This window comes from Thermobia domestica, chromosome 5 (genome assembly GCF_964235325.1).
Source record: "Thermobia domestica chromosome 5, izTheDome1.hap1.1, whole genome shotgun sequence".
Taxonomy (NCBI): domain Eukaryota; kingdom Metazoa; phylum Arthropoda; class Insecta; order Zygentoma; family Lepismatidae; genus Thermobia; species Thermobia domestica.
The window spans coordinates 198,999,106-199,015,553 of NC_137458.1; positions in this window are offsets into that span (position 1 = coordinate 198,999,106).

The window sequence follows — 16,448 nt, forward strand, 5'->3', positions numbered from 1 at the left end:
GTGGTATGAAAACAAGTACGTGAAAGAGAGTACAAGATTGAAACTATGGGTGTAGAGAAGAATGAAGAGAATTAGGTCGCGAACCAGGCAGTTTCAGAGAAGAAACTATTTGAAAGAAACTGTATAATAAGAGACCGTATAATGCCAGGGAAAACAGAATGTCATACGCTATATCGTTGCGAAAGTTGACGAGAACAATATGATAGATTACGGGAAAGAAAATCTTAAGATGAACGTAGTGAGATGAAAACTTTTATAGTGTGAGATAATTTATATATAATCGAAAGATGACCAGATCATTGACGCACAATGTTATCAATTATAACTCGTCCATAATATATTTGCATAGAGAAATGGAAAGCATTGGTGAACGTTTCGTTATTGTCGACATTCTTTCTTACTTCTTAGCATCTTCATGTAAATTGACATTATATTATACGTAGAATACATAAGATCGTTTTACTTTCTCATTCTTTATCCTTTCGTCTTCTTTAATCTCTACTAATGTGTCACTGTGTGAATCTGATATTGAAGATTACGTTCCCTTCTCTGTCTCCGTCTTTCCCAGTTATGTTGATATTCGATGTTTTATTGCGTATCCTGCAAATGTCATGTCCTGGAATTCCTTTGGAAGTTAATTCCTTCAGTTCTATGCATTGTACCTCTTTCTTCACATACTCTTTAATTCTTATGCTTACATATTCGTTTGTTTTCTGATTAAAAGCTTGTTGTAAAACAGTTTCGTTTCTTATTAGATAATTCTATTACAATGATTGATTACCTCACTTTATTTTTCCTGGCTCTTTAGCATATCATGAGCATATGAACAGCATTCTAATTGTCTTGTATACCTTTTATTAGGAATATTATTGCTAGTATGTATATTCTCTTCATGATTACATTTCTATGGTTGATCTTTATAACCTTTTAATATATCTTGTATAAATGTGACTGCTATGCTTTTCTTTCAAAACTATTTTATGGCAATCTTATAAAATATATGTATTGAAAATAAGAATAGTATATTCTTGTGCAATAATTGTTAGAAAAAATATTACATTAATATATTCTTAGGAGATACATTTACTCATAGAAATGTATCCATATACTTAAAATGTTTTACTGTTATAGTTCAAAATTGTATTTATTACTACATCTAACATTAATATTGCTACTATTACTACTATTATCTGAATTATGAGAAGTGTTTTACCGAAACATGTGATTGAGTAATTACTACAAAGGTAATTGTGTTTGGAGTAATCTATATAACATGCTGAAATAAGTCATAATTTAAACAATGAACTAAATAAGGCGGTAAACTTGTTTGTTAGTCTACTACACACTACAAAGACCAAGAAAATGACTTAAATGTTATTTAAGCGCAAACAATAATTCAATAAAATAAAGCTCAGAAATCAAGATAATGTTTTATTTATATATATCTTTAATTTGCATAATAGTGAGAAAATCTAACGACTAAGAGAAAATTAACGATTTCTCATATGGAGAAAAGAGAACATCATTATGATCTAAGGAAGAATCTGTTAGATAATTGATTGGAACTTCCAAAACACTGCCTTGTAGTTGCACAAACTATGTATCAGAAACTAGTAGTAATGTTTCTGCTTTTCGAATTCATTTCTTCAGTGCTCTTTACTTTAATCAGTTGCAAGACTCTTTTCTAAATCTTGAGTAAAACTGAAAGAAATATGCTTTGATGATTACACTGAGAATCATACGAAGTAGTGAATTAATTGCAGCTGTATTGATAGTTTGTCTGACTTTCCTATAAGTGAATCTTTTCACCATTGTCCATAGGATTATTAAACAGTTAAATATGGACACCCGAATCTCAACTGAGAAGAAAAAGAAGAGGATAGATTGGAAGAGAACTTAGAAATTTATTTTTTGATGATAAATAAAATTAAGGTAGATACAAATATAGATAATTGTAATTTAAATAGAACATGAAGTCACAAAACTTTCTTTGAATATATTACAGTGTTGCACAACAGATATTCGATTGCTGCATTTTACAACAAGTTTTCCTGTCATCATGATTTGACTAAATTGATTGGTAAGTAACAGTATTGATACCTTTATTTTGTACAATTTACAAATGAAATTTATCAACGGAAAATTGTGTCAAAAGTGCAAATCCATAGATAAATGATAAAAATATTTTTCTTCCAAGTTACTAGTTTTTCTTAGCGTCTGTAGCAACACTATGAACTTAAGTCTTAACATTTAACTAAATGTCTTTAATTCCTAGTCTTTACTGGTTAATTTTCTTCCCTAATAACTATTACATCATTTCAATTCAAGTAATATTCCCAACGTAGTTGCAAACTTAATTATATTCCTATTTTTCCCGTAATTTCAAAACAAATGAAAACTCTTTCGATTTTGAAGACAATACAAAATTACTTATATTTACAAATGAATGCGTTAACTTGCCGATAAGATTTGTGTAAGAACATGTAATGTAGTTAAACTTTTTTAGTTAAAATAGTTTCAAGAATTATTTTTTAAAATTGAAATTTAACAATTTCTTTTCATTCAGCTAGTTTACAGTAACTTTCTTGTTATACTAATTACTATTATTATTTGTTCTTAGGTTAATTTCTTGTGTGCAATACAGGTCATAATTTTCTATTTTAACTTTTAACTTTTCTAACTTTTTGTTGCTTTCTATTTTCACTTTTCAACTTTTCTGTTTTCACTTTTAACATTTTTCTTTTTACATGCTTTAAGATTTTCTCTTATATTCTGTTTTTATTTTTCTGTTTTTAACATTTTTCTTTTTAACATTTTGTTTTTTAATTTTTTTGTCTTTTTAACTTTTCTGTTTAAACTTTATAACATTTTTAGTACTCACTTTTCGTTTGAACATTTTTCATGTCTTAACGTTTTCTATTAAATTTTGGGCTTTATTTTTTGTATTACAATATGCGTTAATTTCTCTAAGTGTAATGTGAAAAAAATTTCAGTAACTTTTATTGTTACAACGATGACAACAATTTTCTACTATCGTTTGTGTGACTATAGTTATCCATAACTTATATTTTGTTAGTATTAAACTGTTTGTTTTATTTTGGTTGAAGTTCAGTAATCTTTCAATTTATATTTATAAAAGTGTAAAAATTACAATTTTTAATGTATGTTTAATTTTTTTTTATCGGTATAGTCTTTTGCTTATGATAAAGTAAAACATTTTCTATAAAATCGGAAACACTTTTACAGGAAACAGAATATAACCACATGAAACTAAAAATAAAATGTATTAATCAATTTGAACTATTATTAACTTAAATTGAAAATGCTATTATTATAATTAAATTAAAGAATGATAAATACTAATTAGGAATGTGTCATCTGGTGTTTCTCTATTTCACATATTTTTTTTCTGTATATAGCATTTATTTTACGGGAACAAATGCGTTATAATTTATCGGAAACTACGGGTCCGTTTCCCGATACTTTTGTTATTTTCGGTAATCTTCAACAACTTTAACTGATAAACTTTGTATTTAAAACATTACCTTTGGTAATAACATTTCAATTTCGGAATTTTCACTTTGGGAATATTCGAGTCTTCACTTGGACAATGTTCGGGTTTTGACTTCGGGAATGTTCGGGTCTTCACTTCGGGTATGTTCGGGTTTTTACTTCGGGAATGTTCGGTTATTTTCGGGTTCTTGTGAGAGTATAAAAGGGACACATATCTGCCGAAATTTCAGTATATGATTACACTTCAGTAATATCTACTATTCATTCCTTATGATATTTTGTAATTCACCGAACGTCGAAGTTACCCTTTATCGGCAACTTCTGGAGCATTTTCCGATACTTCAGTCATCCTCGGTAAATAATTCATTTTCTATCGTAGAACTTTCACTGTTACTCTATGTACAGTCTTGTTACGCTTAAATTCAGCTGATACAGTGTTTAGCTTAAATTCTACACGTAAATTAATCAGAAATCTAATGTAATAAGATAAAATATAATCAGTAATTAAGAGAATTGACTAAATTAATGTATGTGTTGATGATTGAATTCAATTCTATTTCGACGCAGTCATCAATAAATTATTTCTTTCCTTTTTCTTATAGATTCATTGTCATTACGAATCAAGAAAGGGTTATTAAGTACTAATGTAAGTAATCGTTTGATGTTTTAGACATACCTTTATATTTTGCATCAAATTTTATTTTTATATTTGATTAAAATTACAACTTGTTCCATTACGTGCTTAATATTTTGATTACTATTATCGTTCGAATTACTGTTCAATTCTTATTAGCATTACGAATTTGAGGAATATTTTGATTAATATAGCATATATTACTCGCTTATCATTTGTTTTGAAATATTGTTCTTAAGTAAGTGATTAATTTATTCTTACAGATGGACGCCATTCGTACAATCAATACCATATTGGATTTCATAGAGGAGCGAGACTACTTTGACGCTGAAGAGGTCTTTTTCTCATGGGAAATTGTGACGCGATACCATGCTACTGGTGCTAGAGTTGACAATCTTAAATATTTTAAATTGCGGCGTGCGTTATATATACACTACTATGAAGCTCAAGATGTTGTTTTGAAGAGTTGTAAGACGGCAAAAGATATCATTGATCTGCACGAAGCTGGATTTTTTAAACATAGAGAAATAAGGGAACAGGCGCGTGAAAGGGTAGGGCAACTGATATCGGATGATAAAATTTCTGATTTAACTCTATCCGACTTTGTTGAATATATGAGAGACACTCTGAATTCGCCTAGTCCTACATCACACACAGAGTTTGGTACGATTCCATCAACATCTTTAATCCATGGCACCGGTGGTCAACAATCTGATTTTCATGTTGTCAAAAGTACATCTATGCACTACTCCTACTTTGGTTTACAAGGAAAGGAAGTAACTATTACGCCTGATGCTGAACGAATCAAAGACCCAGAAACGCATATACGAAGTCTATTTGATTTCGTTATTGATAACACGCTTAGTGACGTTGATAATGACACGTATGTAGGCATAACTATTGAAAGTTCTGCTTGTAATCTAAACAAACCCATATACATGTCTTGGCGTCCAAAAGCGGAATTGAACCCTGATGTTCTCTTCCTTATAGTGGAAAATAGGCTGAACAGTAACGAAGAGTTTCTTTTCGCAGACGAGGTTACTTTCAAAGTACATATCGTTGATCCTCGTAAAGGAAGAGGACGAACACGTAACAATAAGAAATTTGATGATTTAATTACTTTCCTACAACAAAATGTGATTCCTATGAAAAAAGATGTGTACTGTCTTCCCAAGAGCATTATTCTTGGGAAGGCTAAAGCCGATCATAATCATAAACAATTATATCGTCTTAAAACAAATCCTAAGCGCTTGTTGAAACAAGCAGTAGATTTGTGTTCCACTGTAGATATAGATATTGTGAATAAGAATGGATGTACTTTGGATGACGTGAAGAAAAATCAAAATGATCTGTTACCTGAATACCAAATTATAGTCTATGAGAAAAATGCTATGACGCGTGAATTTAATGTATTATGTCCTGGAATCCACGCTGTAAAACAAATTTATATTTTATACGAAGATCAACATTATCAGTTGATTACAAATATCAGATCACTTTTGGGGAAACGAGGATACTGTCATTATTGTTTAGAATCCTATCATCATGTACAAGATCACAAATGTGCGTACAAATGTACGTATTGTGAAAAATACCATGAAGTATCTTCATCAGATAATATGAAACGCGAATGTACAGATTGCCACAGACTTTCTCCTGCGGAAAAATGCTATATAAATCACAAAAATGTAACAGATAATGGGAAGAGTGTATGTAACAATGTCAAACTTTGTATCGAATGTTGTGTTTTATATGATATTCGCCGCCGAAAATCTCCACACAAATGTGATGAACGATTTTGTAAAACATGTTATAAACACGTCGATCGCGATCATGTATGTTTCGTTCAAAAAGCAAAACTGACTCATTTAAATACGTTTATGTATATTATATTTGATGTAGAGACGATGTTACTTAATAAGAATGATCGAGATGAACAAGAACATACTGTTACTTTAGTATGTGCAATACATATTTGCTCAGATTGCAAAAACAAATCTTTAGATGATCCATGTCTAAAATGCGGAAATAAAGATGGAATCCGCGAGTTTTCTTTTAAGAGCATGGAAGGCTTTATACGTCACGTGCTTAAAGATAGGCCCGCCTTTAAATCAATCGTAGTATTATCTCATAACGGCAGTAAGTATGATATGATTTTCACGGCTAAAACATTGATCGAAAGTCGAAACCTTTCACCTTTCATAATAACACAAGGACACAAAATTATTGAGATGAGATTAACAAATAAAAGTATTTTTAGGGATACTTTCCTATATATGGGTATCAAGTTATCTGCACTAACAAACACATTAGGCTTAAATCAAAATTTAAAGAAGGGGTATTTTCCATACCTCTTTAATACAGAGAAAAACCAAAATTATGTAGGAAAGATACCTGAGTTACATTACTTTGACCCAGACTCACGAAGTCCGGAAGACCGGCTAGAACTAATGCAATGGCATAAAAAAATGTGTAGAAAGCAACATGCAATAGAACATGCAAAAGGAAATGTATGATTACTGCCGGAATGATGTTAGAATTTTAGCAGAGGCCGTAATTAAATTTTCCGATCTAATTGAAAAGAATGGAGGTCTCCAGTGCTTTATCTCTGCTAGCAGAATCGCAAGTACTTCAATGTTGACTTATCGTTTATTGCATTTACCTGCAAATTCTATTCCAATTATTCCACCCCTTGGATTTGATCATCGTGACCGACAAAGCCTAAAAGCATTGCAGTGGTTACGATATATGGAACGTACCAGAGGTACAAAAAACGAATATTCCGCGAATGGATTGGAAAGACGTTTCGTTAAATACAAAGTCGATGGGTACGAGAGTAAAACAAACACAGTATTTGATTTTCATAGGTGCTTTTAGCATGGTTGTAAAATTTGTTATGTTAATCTTCGTCATACAAGTCTTGATTCATCTTCAAATCATCGTAAACCATGCAGGATCGAAATGAATCAACGATCACAAAAATCGAGTACTTGAAAAAACGAAAATTTAATGTTATTGAAATATGGGAATGTGAATGGGACGCCAAGGTAAAATCAGACAAAACAATACAAGATTTTATTAGACATCAATGTGATGATCTTGTTGATCATCTTGTCCCTAAAGAAAGTTTCCATGGTGGCCGTGTAGAATGCTATAAGGCACTGCATGAATGTAATGATGACGAAACTATCTCTTACCTAGATGTTACCAGTCTTTACCCCTGGGTAATGGCTCGTAAACCTCTCCCAATAGGTACGCCAAACATTCACAAGGGACCATTTTTTTTACATTGAAAAAATCCATGGTCCCGTAAAATGTACTGTTCTTCCACCCTCCGATTTATATTTTCCAATCCTCCCTTACACATGGAATGGAAAATTATTATTTGGGCTCTGTCGATCATGCATGCAGAAAAGTAATATTTATGAATGTACACATTGTGAAAGTGATCGTGCCATTACAAGTACGTTTTGTACTCCTGAATTACGTAGAGCAATGAAATGCGGATACAAAATACTGAAAATAAAAGAAATTTGGGAATTTGAGCTTATGGGGTCTGAAGATGGGCATTCAAATAGTTTGTTTCGCAATTATGTAAATACATTCCTTCAAATGAAGCAGGAAGCTTCAGGCTTTCCTGCAGAATGCACTACAAAAGAAGAACAGGAAAAGTACATTTTAGAATATTTCACACATGAAGGAATACAATTAAATTATGAGAACATAGAGTATAATCCTGGACTGAGATATATTATATTTCGAAAATATTTTTGAATTCGCTGTACGGAAAGTGGGGGCAAAGAACAGATCTTTCACAATCTGTGATCGTCGATACTCCCGAAAAATTTATGACGTACCTATATGCGCCACAATATGAGGTGCAGTCTGTAATACCGATAGGAGAGAAACATTTAATTGTAGCATATAAAGACAGAGAAAATGAAAACAAACCGAACAAATTTTCAAATGTGCTAGCAGCATTCATAACATCATGGGCAAGGCTTAAACTTTATGACCTTCTGACCACCATTGGACCTGACAACGTACTGTATTGTGATACAGACAGTATAATATTTGTTCAACCACGATATGAGAAATCCAAGCTTGCGATAGGATCTTACCTAGGAGAATTAACGAACGAGGTCCCACAAGGATGGGAAATAGATGCCTTTATAGGGTGTGGAGCAAAGAATTATGCTTACAGAATGAAAAATATTCAAACTGGAGAATTCGATTACGTGCATAAAATAAGAGGAATTACTTTAGATTCTAGGGCACGTCAAGTAATTACTTTTGAGCATTATTATAATTTAGTAAAAGAAAAAATTGAAAGCAAAACATTGTTGAATCCACGTAAAATTACTCGTAAACCTGGATTCATTATAGTTACAAAATTTAAGACATTTGCAGAAAAAAGTAAACGTTTGTGATAACGATACCTGTTGATTCAACTCAATAGTATCTTGTATATGTTATATTTTAAAATTACTTGGACAATTTCATGTATTAACATAAAATACTTAGCATAATTAATATTATTGTTACTCTACTGTGCAACATTATTATATGTGTATAAATATTATCTTGATTACCAAATGTAAGTACCTTAAATTGTACTTATAATGGTAAATGACAAACGCATATTGTATAATATTATTTACTAAACTTATATACTTCAAAAAGTAATTATTCATGATAAGACTCATTGTATGAATAACTACATATGCAATTCTTTTTTTCTTACTTTCTAACAATATAATTTCAATAAAAAAAATGCAGTTTGTAAAATATTGTTTTATTTATTTTAACCTCATAATACTCAAACATTTATATGATTTTTCAAAAATCATATTCTAAGTCTATATACAAATCGAAATGATTCTTCATTTAAAAAAATATATTTATGCAAAAGGTCAACATCGCACAAAATACTTGTGGAATTACGTAAAGATCGTACAAAATACGATAATTCCTACCAAACAATTACAAAAGATCACTAATTATATTTCTTACATACAAATCAACTCCATATATGAATATAAGAGAGTACGAAGCAGTTAAACTAAGCAGGTTTGGTCATGAAAATTCATCACTCTCAAATATGAAAGTTCCGCGCGGCACATCCGGAAACGGTGAGTATGAAAGGTAAGTAACCTTTGCACATACATTATTATCAAGAATACTATCATACCTAACGTAATATCACAACTTTGATTCAAATAAAGGGTACATTACGGGTACTTATGAACTTCAATTACAGTCCGACAATGAGATTACATACGCGGAATGCTAGGTTATATACAAGTAATGAGAGTGTATATCTTCAAGGTTGCATACATACAAAAAGTGACAGTAATGAAACTGTTAGTATGAAACTAATTACGTTCAATATTACATACGCGATGTAATGAGACTACAGTCCGGTACAGCATAATTACATGTCAGTAATTGTTCTTAAAGTACCGGTAAAAAAAGCCGTGATAATTTAATTACAATTGAACCTTAGTACTTCAATTTATTACTTCAACGAGAGTACTTAGAGTAATCAAAATATTCATTACTTCAACGACAATATGTACATAGTGTACCAAAAGTGTAAGTACTTTCAAGGTCAAAATTGGTCCATGGATGGGTATACATCTACTATGTCTTCCCATAATCAGAGGCTTCAGAATCTTCATAACATGTAAAATTTAATTCATAAATATCTTAGAAAATACTGCATTTAGGAACTTGTAATTTTGTACAAAGATGGTTATTTTGTTGCCAAAGAGTAATACAATTCAGATGACTGTCACAATTTTGCACCTAATTACTTGGATTAATTGTAATGCATTCTTCCGTATTGAGTTACTGCAGGTAAAGAGTCAAAAGAACACTTGCAAACCTCATGAATTACTATGGATGACTTTCTTTGAAGAACAAATGCTGAGGAGAGATGTATTATGACAATTTGAAAAGTGAAACCCGTGTCTACCCCTCCAGTTTCATAATCATTTCTGCCTTGAGCAGTCTCCCTTCCATCCCCCACTTCCTACTGATTTCCCACAACTTTGCGACGCAACTATCTGAATGTGCTTTTTCGGCGTAAGTTGGTATGAGTCACGTGTCAACAAAATACTTCGTAGAACTAAGATGATAATCTTTGAAACCTCAATATGGAATGTCTTTCCAATTGCTTTTCTACATCTTTTGTTGCTTGAAACGGATGGATTCTCCTTCGAAGCAGTAGCTTTAATCTCTTCCACTCACAAATGTACAACCAAAAAAAGTCTAAATGCTTCTTATATATTTGCCTATTTCTTTTGTTTTCTGGAAGGATAGATTTCTTTTCATTTTATAATATTTATCACAAAAACGCACATAGTACGATGTTTCTGTGGTTAGAACGGATTAATTGTCTGCAGCGATGGCAAAAATCAAGTTTTCGTTGTAGGTTTTTTTTTAATAACTAGAGTTTGGTTTATGAAAACTCTATTATATATTTACCGTATTCGCGTGTGTCCGTGTGTGACAAAAAGTAAATAAATAAAGTATTTCATGGATCATCACCAAGTAAGTTTGTTATTTAAATAGTCTTCTCAAACCGAAAGTGGTTTAAATAAACCATTTCCGGTTTGATAATTGATCATCATAGTTCGAAAAACGTAATACGTATTAAGATCCGGGTTTCTGTTTCGTAAGAACATATTTAATCTCTACCCATTTGGGACCAAATTATTCTTTTTCCGATTTCTTTCACCTTAAGAATTCAATTTAGTTTGTTATTGCATAAGTATTACGAAAATATAACATTTTGATTTTTCCTGCACATCAGATGTGACTTACGCCCTGTCCTATAAATAGGACGCTGGTCCTTTCTGATATACTAGAAAGGTCATATTCCTAACTAATTTCATTCTGTTGCTTGAGTGAAGCAATTCAAATTTTTACCGCTAAGTGCCTCAAGGCATCTTCCTGATTTATCTATGTATCTATCTATCTATCTATCTATCTATATAACTAAATATGTGCGTGTGTGTTTTGTATTGATGTTTATTTACGAAAATTATACAAAATAAGACATATGACGCATAACTAAACATACTGTACAAATACCAGTACTTAGAACACTAATCTACCTGTGCTAGATTGTTACACGTGTTTGGCTTTGATTCAAAGTTTATTTTTCTTTGTCTTCTTGGTATTTCACGAAACGCTTCGAAACACAATGTGACATTACACTTCAAAGTACGACAATGGTATTCAAGTGCATCTATTATCATGGCACTTTGCGTGTTCCTTTCCATAATGAAGTAACCACTTCCAGCGAGGCGTACATCATTGAATACATTTGAAGAGGTGACACCAAGTGTGATATATATGATAGATATACAGATATGTTGCGTGTAAATGTAAGAAGATCCATATTGAACTGAGTTGGTTTCGTAAACATAATTATGAGTTTACGATCATCATGTTAATAATTCGTGAAAATATCACCCAATACCACTTCTTGCATCTTATATCAATTCTAATTTTTTGAACTAGCAAGTCGAAGCAGTCGACACCTCCCATATGGTTACTGTAGCATAAAATGAGGCTGCTCAATTCTAATATGTTCATGATGTAGTCGGCTCCACCTCATCGTTCACGAAACAGGATGTATGCTGTCAGAATTTGTTCCAATTACAATACGTAAATTGTCATTCCATTTGGCAATGAGAACTTACCATCCCAGTCGAATCTGTATTCCTATGAACTCCGTGCATATGTATTTACTCAACTCTTGAATCAGTCAAAGGATACTGAGACACGCGATTGCTTTGCAGAGTACCGGATGCTCTGAATCCCAATTCACGGAGATGCATTAGCAGATCTCTACTTGTGAAAAAAATTCTCAAAATATAGCAGATGACTATTCTGATCATCTACAATATCTAGCATATTGAAACCACTCTGGAATCTTAAGAAAAATCTTCTCTATCATAATGTATATTGTCGCTAGCACTCTCCTTTATTTTCATATCCTTTCCATAGCAGAGATCAAATTTTTATACCAAGTTTTATAATCGTACAACAGAAAATGAAGATTGTTCTTTATATGCACATCATAACGAACTGTTTCCTTCACTATAGCTATATTGCTCTGTGTCAGTGTTGAAAATACAAAAGATTATCTCTGTAGGTGATTTGTTTACAACAATTCTCTATCAGTTCGCTAAAGTTTCTTATATTTAAAATGTTTAAAATATTTCGGCCAGTAGTTGCTGAAAAAGAAGATACAACGTACAAGGCAAGTCGAGCCGAGACTGTCGGCGACCGAACCCAGACAATATATAATGATCTTCGTTCCTTAAGCGATACTTGGAAACCAAATTTGATTTAAATCTGACCAATAGTTACCGAGAAATAAAGTACCACATACAAACAGAGCCGAACCGAGCCTGTCCTTTGCCGAGTCGGCCACCAAGTATAGAGATGTTTATTCTTTGGACAACGGGCTATCTGCGCAGCAAATTTCGGTGATATTTGACCAGTAGTTAAGGAGAAATAAAATAGAACATAAAAGGCAAGCCGAGCCGAGCGTGTCGCCGACCAAGCTCGGCCATCACATGTAGTGATCTTTATTCCTTAGATGATTGGGTATTTGTACACCTTGTCTCAAAAAGGTTGAGCGCATTCTTTATTGGTGTTTTGAGGCAAAAATTTTCTAAGTCCAACTTCGGGTATCTTCGGAAAATAGTAAATCAGTTTCGAACCTCCAAGCTAGCCTTTGCAATCGGGAAAAAGTTTGCAGATGTGTTTTTTTTTCCTTAAAATATAATAAGACTTGTTATCAAGTGTTGAAAAAAAGTAACCTTGATTGAAATACTTAATGGTACAATATTTCGAAACCTTGTATTAATGTCAGCATTTGCTTGTTTGTCATTAGGTCTCCATACGTAATGGAACATTTAGATACGTTAAAGAATCCTTCCATATGTAAAAGAATGCTCAAAGTTAGGACATAGAACATAATTATCGCGTGAGTACTAAAATAAAAGTCAAAATAGAACAAAAACAGCGTTTGTAGTGGATATGAATGTCATAATTATCTTGAGAACCTTTATATATCACTAGAAGCTTGTTTCCAGAAGTCCTTGTGTTAGCTCACTGGTAAGCTGTCGGATTTCAAATCATAAGATTGTGAGTTCGATTCTCTTCTGGGTCAATGCTTTTTTAAATTATATTTTCCGCAACGCATAAAAAATTATATAAAATAATTACATTAAAATACAATAGTTGTATATATATATATATATATATATATATATATATATATATATATATATATATATATATATATATATATAACATAATCATTGCAGAACATAGTAATTATTATGTTTAAAATATAACATCTGAAATAGGTAGGCGTTCACAGTAGGTTGGTATTATATATGAGAATCTTAAATACAAGTTAGGAAACTCGTTTAATAGCAATAAATAAATCATGTAGTGTATTTATTTGTAGCTATTTGTCATACAGATGTAACTTCTCAATATTCTCATTACAGCATGTCATTTACATTCGTGAAATACAGTATATTCCTACGGATATAGAAAGTGTATAAACAGAGTATCCAAAGTCGGATCCTGCTTCAAGACACATACTTTTCCCGATCCCCTTAACGTCATGGGAAGAAACACAAATGCTCTTTAGAACGGAATGTCGTTACTTAGAGTCTCATTCAAATACTTTGAATATGCTTTTGTATATTCATCTCTCTCTCTCTCTCGCTCGCTCGCTCGCTCGCTCGCTTTGTTTATGTGTGTGTATGTGTGTTTCGGAATATCCCAAGTTGAATACAACATTTGCAAAGTATATGAGCATCATTGTCATCGAATACCGGAAATTGAAAGTCGTGTTTCTTCAGGTTGCATTTGCGGCTTTATGCTAGCTCACTGGTAGAGCACGGGCTTGGCAATGAAGAGGTCTTGAGTTCAAAGCTTGCAGCGAATTATCATTTTTTTGTTACTAGAATTGCACAGAAATCGGATACAAGGAGTGGTTTACTTCTAGAAATATTTTCAGAAGCGTTTAGGTAGCCCTGAAAAGGGCTGTTTTCGGGAGTTAAGGCGGGGACATTAATATTGTGCCCAAAACCCTTCTGAATTTATTACACGCCCCATTCTTCTGGGCATGGAATCTATTAAATGGGTGACAAATCTATCTCCTTCCCCTACCTCCAGACATGCTTCGGAAACAAGATGCAACAGGTCATCCTTAGTTCTTGGTGGATCTGCCTCAGGCCAACTGTCCCTTAGAGTACGCTTCACTTCTGCCCACATATTTTCCATGGGATTGAGGTCTGCTCCACGAGGCGGCCAGTCAATTAAATCATCTCAGGCTGCCCTGCGAACCATTCCTGAACCACACGGGAAGTATGTATTGGCGACTGGTCTTGCTGGAAGTGAATTATACCATCAGGCTGAAATACTCGTACAGATGGCACCATTATATTACTCATGATGTCTAAGTACTGAGCACTGTCCAGATGTCCTTCAATTCTGTGAAGCTGTTCTGCTCCGCGACTGGAAATCCAACCCCAACATGAAATAGATCATGGCCACTGCGATTGCAAGCAGTCACATATCCAGCGTCATATCGGATGCCTCTCGGACGATACACAAAACGGCGCCCCTCATTTGATGTTGTGAATATGGATTCATCTGAGGAAACTACGTTTTCCCAATTGCGACCCACATTCGCCTGTGCAAACGCGAGACGGTAAATTTTGTGGTCGTCTGAGAATTTTTCCTTCACGGTAGCAAAACGGCCACGTAACCCAGCATGACGAAGCCTTCCCAGAGCTGTATGCTTACTACTAGGAAAGAGAGAAGCTTCCCTTAGCTGCCTAGACGTCCTTAGTGGGTCTAACTGGGCTCCGTTTACTAATCTCGCATCTTCGGCTTCGGTTGACACATGCGGACGACCAGGAGATCGTAAATTACCAGTCTGACCTGTAGCACCATATTTCCGAATCCATCGCCTTCCTGTAGAGGCCGGGACACCTACTTGCCTGCTAGCTGCAGTTGCAAAATAGCCTTCCAACTGTCATAAAGCAATTACTGCTGTACGTCTATCCATAGTTACCAATGTTCTGAGCTATGAGCAGGAAGCAATAGGTAAAAGCTAGTACCTGACGTGTGATTGGTTACTTGCACGACACGCCTATTGTAGGGACCGATTTGGTCAACGACTCGCGAAAGAAATCTGAAAATGGTGCGCCGTAATAATAATATTAAAATTAGTTTTTATAAAAGAATATTAATACATACGAAAAGCTGTTTAAAGAATGAATTGTTATACTGACTTTACACGTATAAAAACATATACCATATACCAAACAGATTGAGCGATATGATGATAGCTGTTTTGAGACGAACACTTTCGAAGTCCAACTTCAGGTATCTTCGGAAAACAGTAAACTAAAGCTGCTGGTTCGAACCTCCAAGCCAACCTTAGAAATCGGGAAAAAATTTACAGATATGTTTTTCCTTCTGTTAAATATAACAAGACATGTTGAAATGGTATTAAGTGTAGAAAAAAGTAACATTGATTGAAATACTTAATGATACTGAGAGTTTAAATCGTGAGTTCGATGCCCGTTCAGGTGAGATCCTTTTATGATATTCTACTTTCCTCAATGCATGGAAATTATGTAAAATAGTTACATTACAATTCATCAGTTGTATATATCAGTTGAATATATATTCATATCATCAGTTGTATATATATCAGTTGAATATATATATTCATATCATTTCATGACATAAGTAATTCTTATCTTTAAAATATAACATCTGAGGTATTGAGAGAACGTCGTTATGTTATATGTGAATATTAAATACAAATTAAGAAAATTGTGTAATAGCAATAAATAAGTTATGTAATGTATTTATTTGCAGCTATTTTCATACGCAGATAACTTCTCAATATTCGCATTACAGCATTTAGGTAGAGCATATCGAAAATCGGATCGTGGTTCAAGAAAAAAAAAAAAAAACTAGCTTGCCTCAAACTGTCACGTAAGAAATTCACGAATCGCAAAAGTAAGGTGAAGAGATTGAGAGCGGTAATACCTTAATCGCTCTATTCTTATCTGCATTTATACATATAAAAGTGTATGTATGTATGTTCCAACATAACTCATGTATGCCTAGAGCAAGGTTTCTCAACCTGGAAGTCGCGTCCCCTAGGAAAGATAAGCGGAAGAGATAAATATAGTTAGAATCGAATACCGGAAATTATTTTTAAATATTATTTTGAATTTTG